The sequence below is a fragment of the Lissotriton helveticus genome, chromosome 2_1 (genome assembly GCF_964261635.1).
Source record: "Lissotriton helveticus chromosome 2_1, aLisHel1.1, whole genome shotgun sequence".
Lineage (NCBI taxonomy): Eukaryota > Metazoa > Chordata > Amphibia > Caudata > Salamandridae > Lissotriton > Lissotriton helveticus.
In genome coordinates this window covers 1870853468-1870865355 of record NC_136059.1, presented here as the reverse complement: position 1 = coordinate 1870865355, position 11888 = coordinate 1870853468, and the positions used below count along the sequence as shown (strand labels likewise).

General features: G+C 44.0%; 1 pseudogene; it reads left to right on the top strand.

Moving 5' to 3' along the window:
- The first annotated feature begins 9441 nt into the window (after nt 1-9441).
- Nucleotides 9442-9915, top strand: LOC144819965 (mortality factor 4-like protein 1 pseudogene; annotated as a pseudogene).
- The last annotated feature ends 1973 nt before the right edge of the window (nt 9916-11888 follow it).

Here is an 11888-nt window from a genome sequence, read left to right as displayed (position 1 = left end):
ACATTGCAGTTGCTATGGGTAATCACCTCGGGCCCAGAACTACTAAATGAGATCATCTCCTCCATCTTTGTAGTTCGTTTAGTATCGGTTTTTATGGGTGATAGAAAGCACAAGGACGCTTCCGGTCAGAACCCTATCATGCTCAGTGTTATTTTGCTCAGTGTTATTAATTGTGCCAATGATCAAAGGCACAAAAGTAGAGCGCTCGACATTGCGCTAAATACAAACGCATTAGAAATACGGTGCTCTACATTACAGGACATTCTATGTTATATTGCAAGTCTCGCAGGACCTTGAAAGATATGAACTGAACGATGATATCGACTTCCCGTTTGTGGTAGTATGTTTACTATACCCAATTATCTAAAAATGCTCTAACTTTGTTTTGAAGGATAGAGTTATATAATCAATACTCTAAGACGTGTCAGCCAGACTATAAGTATGGCTATATAGAATCATTGTGTCTACAGTAAAGGTTCTCGCCAACAGTGTATTTCCAAGAACCACCGGCTAACAGTAAATGAAGAAATATTAGTGGTACATAGTCTGCTCCATCTACGAGACCCAGACACTTCTTCTGGAGGTCATATTTATAAAGTGTGTGTTAGTTGTAATAATGCAAGCTGCAGCAATACTAAGCCTCTGCCCTCTTTGTGTTAATGAAACTTATGCCGCCGCCGCTAATATAGTTGTATTTGTTAAACTATAACACCTCTATACAACCCAAACGTGTATATCTCAGTTCATATTGAAATATCTACGTTCATACAAAACGGGGGGCCTCTGCTGAGGTAAGCTAAACCCGTGGTTGGAACCCTATAATAGGGTCCATGGAATATCATTGTTTAATCCACATTTATCTGTATGGAGCTTGTAAATCCATTTTTGTTCCTTTGAGAAAAGGTAACTCGACACATCACTTATGTGTCCAGGTATGTAGGGCTTCTCAAGGACAGTCCATTGGAAATCAGTTTCATTGTGCTGTTTCTCCAAGAAATGTCGTGTGAGTTTCGTGTGGGACTTCTTGCAGCGAAAAGAGCTCTTATGCTCTAACATTCTTGTGCGGACTTTTCGAGTTGTCATGCCCACATATCGAATGGAACATATACATGTCAGCATGTATATTAAATTATTGCTGTTGCAATTGCTGAAATTGCACTGCACCCAAGATCTATTCGTACCTATGTCTATCTCTCTGGTATGATTCGTCTGGGGACAGACAGAGCAAATGCCACAAGGGTGGTGACCCAACACAGGAGGGAGATTCCATAGGGTTTCACCAATTTTCTTTCTGGTTTCTTTGGGGCGTGTGTGTACAAGCCGGTCCCGAATGTTACTGGCCCGTTTAAACGCAAATAGGGGCTGCGCTATCTTTTCTTTGCTATGATTGAGAAGGCGCCAATGTCTTCTCACAATTTTCTGGATACTGTTACTCCTAGTATTGAAAGTACTCACAAATGTGAGTCTTTCAAGTGGTGGTTTAGCAATGGGAGGTTCAAGAAGGGCATCTCTATTGTTATTCATTGCTCTTTTCCTTGACCTCTTGATCAGCGAGCTAGGATAATGTCTCTCTTTCAATTGTGTGCAAAGGTTCCGTGCATGTGCATCAAAGTCCTCCTTACTCGAGCAGTTTCTGCGTACTCGAAGGAACTGCCCGTAAGGTAAGTTTTGGCGTAGGGACTTAGGGTGGTAGCTCTCATACAGGAGCAAGGAGTTACGCGCCATAGGTTTCCTGTAAAGCTCACTCTGCAGGCCTGCAGGTGTAGCATAGATGGACAGATCCAAGAAAGCAATCCTTTCTTTATGTGCCTCCATCGTAAATTTAAGGTACTGGTTTCTGCTGTTCAACCACAGATGGAAATCATTGACAGAATCCAAAGAGCCTCTCCACACCACCAACACGTCGTCGATATAACGCTTCCACCACCTAATCGAGGTGTGGAAGGGGTTGGTGGGAGTCAGTACGTGTTGTTGCTCGAACTGATGTACATATAAATTAGCCAGGCTCGGCGCAAAAACGCTGCCCATGCTAGTGCCAGATACCTGGAGAAAAACTTTGTCCTCATATTTAAAATAGTTCATTTTCATGGCCAAGGTGGCTAGAGCCACTGGTGGTGGTGGTGGTCTTTCTTTTGTTTCACTACTACTTGTGCAACTATTGAAAGAACAGAGGCCCTGACGAATGCCATGGGATTTTATACCCGATAGGCAGAAACATGTTGGCCCGTTATCAGACAGATATTTGTTTGACTGTCTCTCTTGCACTGTTCTTGGTTTTTAACTAGGAGGTGTGGTTCGTCCGCAGAATAAAGTTATTAGTAGGAGAACACTCCATCCTATTTTAAAGTCACTATTTCTTTGTTGCACTGCTATTCACTTGACCATCAAGGATCAGCCATCACTGACGGTTCGCGTATGTTGGTGGACCAAATCCTTAACCAGCAATAGATGGTGCGGTGTTTGCTGTCCCAATGATCAGGGGACCAGACTGACATGCACTTGGGTTTGGCCAAATGATAGGACTGATCACTGAGTCTATTTGATGGAAACCCTTCACTAATTGTTCTGGATTTGTCAGCCATGTATGAATGATCTGCGCTGTGTTGGCTTTTCCTATACACATGGTGTTCACCGTATATTGAATCATGCTGTCTTCATGTGATTTATACACCCCGAGATCCTGATGACTCGGACTGACAGTCCAGCTGTATAATTAAGCTGATAGACCCTCTGTGTTTTCTGTGTTATACATATAGAAGTTGCTGGGGATAATAACCAGGTACGGGTCTTTAAACCTTATATCCCTTGGAACCTCCCTGAATCCGTTTTGTTGTTGATTATTGTTGAGCAGCTTTCTGGCTGCGGGTCCTTTTTTAGTGTGACTATACTTGTAGATAGCCAAATACAGTTACGTTTCATAGAACTGTTTTACAATAGTGTGAGACCTTGGTCCCAAATAGTGTGTTGACCTTGTCTTGGTTTCTCAGACATCATTATAACACATTCGACAACCATCATGGCCGAAATAAGTGGGATTGCTTATGATGACTCCATATATAAATCCATCCTGGATAGTATGCCAAGCGTATTGGATACACCTTCCACAGCTACCACTAGTACAGGAGACGAGTGGGCCAAAGTGCTGGTCCTGAAAAAATCGCATGCCCGGACATTGGTACATGGTATAACTATGGCTGAATATCTCAGGGCTAGTTGTGCCCCGCCAGGGCTAGTGGTGTCCAATGCCCCTCGACTATTCTTGCAAGATAAGAGCTTTTTGAAAGATTGGTCCCTTATAGCATGGAGATGCACCAGGGACTGGTTAATACTGATTATTAGTACAGCTAAAAGGATAGCTGACACCATCTTAGTCGAGATACAGGTCCTGGAAGCAGCCATTAGAACAACTGTAACACCGATTTTGTTAAAAAAACAGCAGGATGAATCTAATAAAAACTCCTGTGAGTTTAAGGATAACATCTTACAAACTAAATTGGATAAATTTAAAAAAGATTTGTCCAAATGGAAACACGAACGAGTGTACCCTTACACGAGTGACACCTATACACCGCCAGAGTACAGGAATAATGGTAGACGTTATGGGTCGAACTATTCTAGCTCGGGCTCAGATGGCAGCGATTCTGACAACACCAATACAGGCATACCTACTTTTCCACAACGAGGGAGGGGGAGGGGTAACAGGCCCTATCCATATGCCAACCAGCACATGAATCAATACCAACAGTGGTGGCCACCTACACCTTGGGGTTTTCCACCTAACCAACATCAGGCATACCCACCACCACCCTCTAACTTCCAAGGGTTTCCTAAAGCTTTTGATTCTCAACATTTTTTAGGGTTTGGCCCACGCCGAACCAGAGGCAAAAGGAGACTGGCACAGCACACAGGGGTTCAATGGGAAGATCAGACAGGTCCCCATACAGCCACGCGGAGCCAAACAGCCAAGAATCAGAAGGCGGGCCCGTCGGGGAATCATCCCTCGTAGTCAATCTATCAACAAAATCATTGAGTCCCCTTGAAGAACAAGTACTAAACAAAGGTTTAGGATTTGTTATGACCAACCATGGAGACCCTTTCTCTTTTCAGTGCGAACTAAGCCAATTTTTTAGAAAGCTTAGGCTGCACTTCCTGTTTAAGGATAAGAATAACGAAGAATCTCAGTACAAAGATACCAACACGGGTCTCAGAGCCAAATCTAAATTCCAACCACCTGCACACATGGTTCCACCACAGGTTTTGGCCTTCGAGAAAGCGGTTGTGGACGATGTTGCTACGCTTTGGAGCACAAAAGTGAGGTCGTTTAACAATTTAACCAAATTGGAACAGGCAACACTCAAATCACTTTCGGAGGAACAGTCAATAACTATAAAGCCCGCGGACAAGGGCGGCTCTATAGTTATTCTCAATACTACTGATTATCAGGCAGAGTGCCTCAGACAGCTGAACAATAGACAGGCCTTCTCTCCTCTGCCCAAAGACCCCACTGAGGAAGTTATTAAACAAATAAGGGACAGTGTTGAAGAGGCCCTCTCGGAGGGGTGGATCACCCAGAATGAGGCTACCTTCCTAGTTGCTAAACATCCTGTAACACCGTATTTTTACTTTTTACCTAAGGTGCACAAACCACAGAGGCCGCCGCCTGGCAGGCCCATCATTTCAGGAATAGGGTCTGCACTGGAGCTGCTTTCCACCTTCGTAGATGTTTTCCTGCGGCCCATTGTACAACAAATGCCCACCTACTTGCAGGACACCAAAGACGTGTTACGTATCCTGCCTGAAATAGACTTTGATACCGAAAGAGACCTCTTGGTCTCTTTCGATGTAGAATCATTGTACACCTCTATCCCTCAGGATGAGACTTTAGAAGTTGTAACATCCATCCTGAGGGAGAACATTGGTGAGACAATCACACCAGTACCGTTCATTATGGCTCTAGCCACCTTGGCCATGAAAATGAACTATTTTAAATATGAGGACAAAGTTTTTCTCCAGGTATCTGGCACTAGCATGGGCAGCGTTTTTGCGCCGAGCCTGGCTAATTTATATGTACATCAGTTCGAGCAACAACATGTACTGACTCCCACCAACCCCTTCCACACCTCGATTGGGTGGTGGAAGCGTTATATCGACGACGTGTTGGTGGTGTGGAGAGGCTCTTTGGATTCTGTCAAAGAATTCCATCTGTGGTTGAACAGCAGAAACCAGTACCTTAAATTTACGATGGAGGCACATAAAGAAAGGATTGCTTTCTTGGATCTGTCCATCTATGCTACACCTGCAGGCCTGCAGAGTGCGCTTTACAGGAAACCTATGGCGCGTAACTCCTTGCTCCTGTATGAGAGCTACCACCCTAAGTCCCTACGCCAAAACTTACCTTACGGGCAGTTCCTTCGAGTACGCAGAAACTGCTCGAGTAAGGAGGACTTTGATGCACATGCACGGAACCTTTGCACACAATTGAAAGAGAGACATTATCCTAGCTCGCTGATCAAGAGGTCAAGGAAAAGAGCAATGAATAACAATAGAGATGCCCTTCTTGAACCTTCCATTGCTAAACCACCACTAGAAAGACTCACATTTGTAAGTACTTTCAATACTAGGAGTAACAGTATCCAGAAAATTGTGAGAAGACATTGGCGCCTTCTCAATCATAGCAAAGAAAAGATAGCGCAGCCCCTATTTGCGTTTAAACGGGCCAGTAACATTCGGGACCGGCTTGTACACACACGCCCCAAAGAAACCAGAAAGAAAATTAGTGAAACCCTATGGAATCTCCCTCCTGTGGTGGGTCACCACCCTTGTGGCATTTGCTCTTTCTGTTCCCAGACGAATCATACCAGAGAGATAGACATAGGTACGAATAGACCTTGGGTGCAGTGCAATTTTAGCAATTGCAACAGCAATAATTTAATCTACATGCTGCCATGTATATGTTCCATTCGATATGTGGGCATGACAACTCGAAAAGTCCTCACAAGAATGTTAGAGCATAAGAGCTCTTTTCGCTGCAAGAAGTCCCACACGAAACTCACACGACATTTCTTGGAGAAACAGCACAATGAAACTGATTTCCAAAGGACTGTCCTTGAGAAGCCCTACATACCTGGACACATAAGTGATGTGTCGAGTTACCTTTTCTCAAAGGAACAAAAATGGATTTACAAGCTCCAGACAGATAAATGTGGATTAAACGATGATATTCCATGGACCCTATTATAGGGTTCCAACCACGGGTTTAGCTTACCTCAGCAGAGGCCCCCCGTTTTGTATGAACGTAGATATTTCAATATGAACTGAGATATACACTTTTGGGTTGTATAGAGGTGTTATACTTTAACAAATACAACTATATAAGCGGCGGCGGCATAAGTTTCATTAACACAAAGAGGGCCGAGGCTTAGTATTGCTGCAGCTTGCATTATTACAACTAACACACACCTTATAAATATGACCTCCAGAAGAAGTGTCTGGGTCTCGTAGATGGAGCAGACTATGTACCACTAATATTTCTTCATTTACTGTTAGCCGGTGGTTCTTGGAAATACACTGTTGGCGAGAACCTTTACTGTAGACACAATAATTCTATATAGCCATACTTATAGTCTGGCTGACACGTCTTAGAGTATTGATTATATAACTCTATCCTTCAAAACAAAGTTAGAGCATTTTTAGATAATTGGGTATAGTAAACATACTACCACAAACGGGCAAGTCGATATCATCGTTCAGTTCATATCTTTCAAGGTCCTGCGAGACTTGCAATATAACATAGAATGTCCTGTAATGTAGAGCGCCGTATTTCTAATGCGTTTGTATTTAGCGCAATGTCGAGCGCTCTACTTTTGTGCCTTTGATCATTGGCACAATTAATAACACTGAGCAAAATAACACTGAGCATGATAGGGTTCTGATCGGAAGCATCCTTGTGCTTTCTATCACCCATAAAAACTGATACTAAACGAACTACAAAGATGGAGGAGATGATCTCATTTAGTAGTTCTGGGCCCGAGGTGATTACCCATAGCAACTGCAATGTAACGAACTACAAAGATGGAGTTTATGATGTCATCTAGTAGTTCTAAGCGCGAGTTCTAGCGCGATTTCGAGCACAAAGTAGTGCGCCCCTAAATCCATCAAAAACAGGGTGAATAAACAATGCTCCTGTTTTCAAGTTACGGAAGAAGCAGGGAGATGCCACTGGGGACTAATCAAACCACTCTGGGATCACATAACATATACAATTCAAGACCTTCATTAATAACTGAGGCGGAGGGTTACCATACAATCAACCCCCGGAGACACTATTAAAGAAGAGACCATCTACAAGTCGGTGCCTCCCCCAAGTCTCAGATGGAAGCTTGAGGTACCGACGGATAGGTGAGTCTACAACAGATCAGACTAATAAGGAGTCTTTTTAATCCCAGTATGTAAATACAGTTATAGAGAATGTTGTTGATTTAGTTTGTAGCTTTTGACTAGTGACACTAGTAACACGTAATATATCTGTATGAGTACAATTTTGTGTTAGATGATAGACCTGGGAGGCTTTGAGGCAGGGCGCACTAAGTTTGAGTGCTAGAGTCTCATTACATGTTGGTCCCTAGATATAAGGGGATTTTTTATACAGGAATGACATTGGGCATATCAATAGGCTGTGTAATCTACGCTTTAGGGTGCTCCATTTCTGTTTCCCTTCTTGCATCTATGTAGCGCGGGGCCTCGTACAACCTGAGCACGGTCCAGGTGAGGTGAGGTCCTTCCCCCTACCATGGAGGGTGAGCATGAATATATTATATAGTTTTTTCATTTATTTTTGGTGATACCAGGTGTGTGGGTAACTGACGCAGTCAGTCCATAATTAACGACTATACATTTTCCTCCATAGAATTTGTATTTCCTTATTGACATGGAGGGCTAATGTCTGTGGTTGTTACAGGTTGTACCATATTCAACCTTTCTAATTTTTTATTTCTCTCACTTTGGTGGTGGTGGTGTTTCTTTTGTTTCACTACTACTTGTGCAACTATTGAAAGAACAGAGGCCCTGACGAATGCCATGGGATTTTATACGCGATAGGCAGAAACATGTTGGCCCGTTATCAGACAGATATTTGTTTGACTGTCTCTCTTGCACTGTTCTTGGTTTTGCGGTGTTTGCTGTCCCAATGATCAGGGGACCAGACTGACATGCACTTGGGTTTGGCCAAATGATAGGACTGATCACTGAGTCTATTTGATGGAAACCCTTCACTAATTGTTCTGGATTTGTCAGCCATGTATGAATGATCTGCGCTGTGTTGGCTTTTCCTATACACATGGTGTTCACCGTATATTGAATTATGCTGTCTTTATGTGATTTATACACCCCGAGATCCTGATGACTCGGACTGACAGTCCAGCTATATAATTAAGCTGATAGACCCTCTGCACCTCTTTTACTGCCAGCCTTACTTCTTGTAAGCAAGGATTATAAGTACAAAGTTCATGTTTACGCACCACTTGCAGGGTTTCAAAACCCATAAATAAAAGGCAGTGTCATTTACAATGCCAATAGCTCAAGCTCTCGCAAATGCGAGACCTATTGCATTGAAAATGCTTGTCTTTTTTTGCAGAGCTAGCAAAGCGTGTCAGACATGTTTCCTTACCAACAACAGCATAACTCAAAATGACGCCCACCCCCCCTTGCAGAAAGTGAAAAGGGTCCACTAAGTCTATCTTTTCTCACAGATATTCATTGGTCTTTGCCTGAATGTCTCCCTTGAAGGGTTGGGAGGAGGGGCTTATGGGTCACAGGGCAGCAGGGGCATGTTTAACGCCCTTGCTTTGCAACATGCATGCCCCCGGATCTTTCGACTGGGCTGTGAGGTGAAAAGTATTATATCCAGGGCCTGACTGCCCATGGTGGGCACCGGGCATTCCCCCGGTGCGCCGCATGGGTGGGGGCCGGATTTGGGACCCTGGGGGCCGTTTTTGTTACAGGGCCATTTTTGCAGCATTGCTCCGGCAAAGAGCTCGGCGGCACCTACTACAGCCATCAGACTCTATCTTAGTGGCGTAGCTAGGTAGGGGCGGTCCGCCCCAGGCAGCACCATTTTTGAGGCGGCCGCGGCACTGGAGGCCCGTTGCGGCCGCGGCAGCCTTTATAATTTATTTGGAAATGAACACAGTGTCCCCAAATAAATTATAAAGGCGGAGTTCAAAAGTGCAAAGCCGCGCTCCAGCCTGCACTCCTTCTGACCTGCTACAGTGGTCGATATCGCCATGACGTGTCGCGGGTGGTGGCGGCGGCTGGGGCGGGCACGTGGTAATTAGATGTGGTGGGGCCGGGAGCGGAGGCCCGGGGAGGAGTGGGCAGTATAAATGGATTTTTGAAGGACAGTTGCATCAGTAAGAACAGAGCTCGTATGGACCCGGGGTGGAAAATGAGGAAACATTTATGGACAGAGTTGAAGTGAAAGTAAAGATTCCAGAGGAGCTCAAACCGTGGCTGGTTGATGACTGGGACTTGATAACTAGGCAAAAGCAGCTCTTCTATCTCCCTGCTAAAAAAAGTGTTGATGCCATTTTGAAGGATCAAGCAAATTACAAGAAATCGCGAGGCAACACAGATAACAAGGAGTATGCAGTGAACGAAGTGGTTGCTCGAATTAAGGAATACTTTAACGTGATGCTCGGCACACAGCTGCTGTACAAGTTTGAGAGGCCACAGTACGCAGAAATTCAGGCTAATCATCCAGATGCACAGATGTCACATGTCTATGGAGCGCCTCACCTTTTTAGACTGTTTGTCCATATGGCTGCAATGCTTGCCTACACATCTCTGAATGAGAAGAGTCTGGCTTTATTATTGAACTATTTGCATGATTTTCTGAAGTACCTTGCAAGAACGCGCTAGTATTGTTCAGCACCAGTGACTATGAAGTTGCAACTCCTGGAACCACCCCTGCCTGCCATAGACCCTGCTTGGAGCAAGTGAGGTAAGAGGAGAGCAGCAGCAGATTCAGAGGGGTGGGTGGCTGAGTCTGTGACATTTCAACGTCTAGAAGTCACACTTTCTCTCGGGCAAAAATTAAAATCCCTCATGTATGTGCATGTAACTTGCATGATCGAGGTAACTATTAGCAACAATACTACGTGTCTCTTGGACATCTTTCAAGTGCTCACCGGCCTTCCCCCTCCCCCCGCTTCCCAAAGGGGCGGCAATCTGAGGGATAGCCCCAGGCGCCACAAGCTCTAGCTACGCCCCTGCTCTATCTGCATGTTTCTTTAGGAAACATGTGCACGCACACACCGCTCTGTGACTGCGCTTGATAATTCTTCTTTCTAGTGCACAGCTTATGTACTCCACAATGATTCAAATTCGGATCAAACAGTTTTGGCCCCGTGTGCTAAAAATGAACACTGCCAAACAGTTCTGCTACGTCAAGGTGGTTGGATTCCAAGTGGATACGGTCAGTTTGGCCGCTCACCTTCGGAAAATAATTTTGACTCGCCTGAAGGTCATCTTGAAGGTCAAACATCGCCCGATGCTCCTAATGTGTATGTGCTTCCAAGTGAAAGCATGCCCTTTTCCCACCTGGAAATTTGGCAGGAGCAAAGCCTACACTACATTTCTGAATCGCTGCATGATAACCTACATTAGATCTGCATTACATTGTGAGCAAACTGGATGCACAATAATATCCTTTTTGTGTGACTCTGTTTAAGAGATTTCTAGAGTTTACTGCGAAGGTGTGTCAGAGTGGGAGACAGCGAAATGCTTCACCGTACAGATGCCAAACTGTGTTTGATTGTGGATAGAAAATTTGTTTAAAAAAGTGCAAATAGCTTAAAACAGCGCTGCTAACACTACTAGAGAGGAGCACCTCACATGAAAAACATTTTTACATAGTATCACATTTTATATACCAACAATGTATTAACATTTTTATTAAAGCACCATTTAAAAAGATCTATTAAAAAAATCAATCCTCTTTACTTTCTTGAAGCTTCCTTCTTCTTCCTCAAGAGTTAATCTTAACCCCTTCGCTGCCAGGCCTCCACTCTTACTCCCCTGTGCCATGCCTTTTTTTGGCTGTTTGGGTAGTTTGCACTTAGGCCCCCATAACCTTTTGTCCATATAAGGTATCTTCGCCAAATTTGCGTCCTTTTCTTCCAACATCTTGAGGATTCTAAAGGTACCCTGGGTTTGTGGATTCCCCTGGAGGGCACTGAGAAATAAGGCAAAATACAGCAACATTTTTTTTTTTGGCAAAAATGGGAAAATTGTGCTGCAGAAGACAGCATCTAGTTTAAACGGCAATGGTATCAACAAAGGGTTTGTGGTGCTAAAATCACCATCTTCCCAACTTTCCTTTCAGGAACAGCACAACTTTTGTGAGGAAACCATTTTTTTTGTACACAGTTTTGTAATTTTACTGGGACATTGCCTATTTTTCCTTTTTTAGTGCTTTCAACTGCCATCCAGTTAGTGGTAGAAATGGGTGTGAAACCAATAATGGACCCCGAAAAGCTATACATTTCTGAAAAGTAGACAACATTCTAAATCAGCAGCAAGTGGTCATTTGCGTAGACCCATCAAGGTTTTTTTTAATAGAAACTAACAGTTGAAAATAAAAAATATTGAAATTAAGTTGAAAAAGTGAAATAAATAAATAAAACGAATTTTGTAGCGCACCCTGCATCACATTTTGCGATGCAGGTGTGCTACGAAATTCGTTTTATTAATTAAATTGTTTACTTACCTTCAATTATCCATACTCCGGTTTTTAGCACCCCACCCTGCCCCTCCCCCACCCTGCCTCTCTGCCCCACCGAAACTCCCTCCACGGGCCGCGGCTGCCACCACATCACTCAGGAGCACCACCA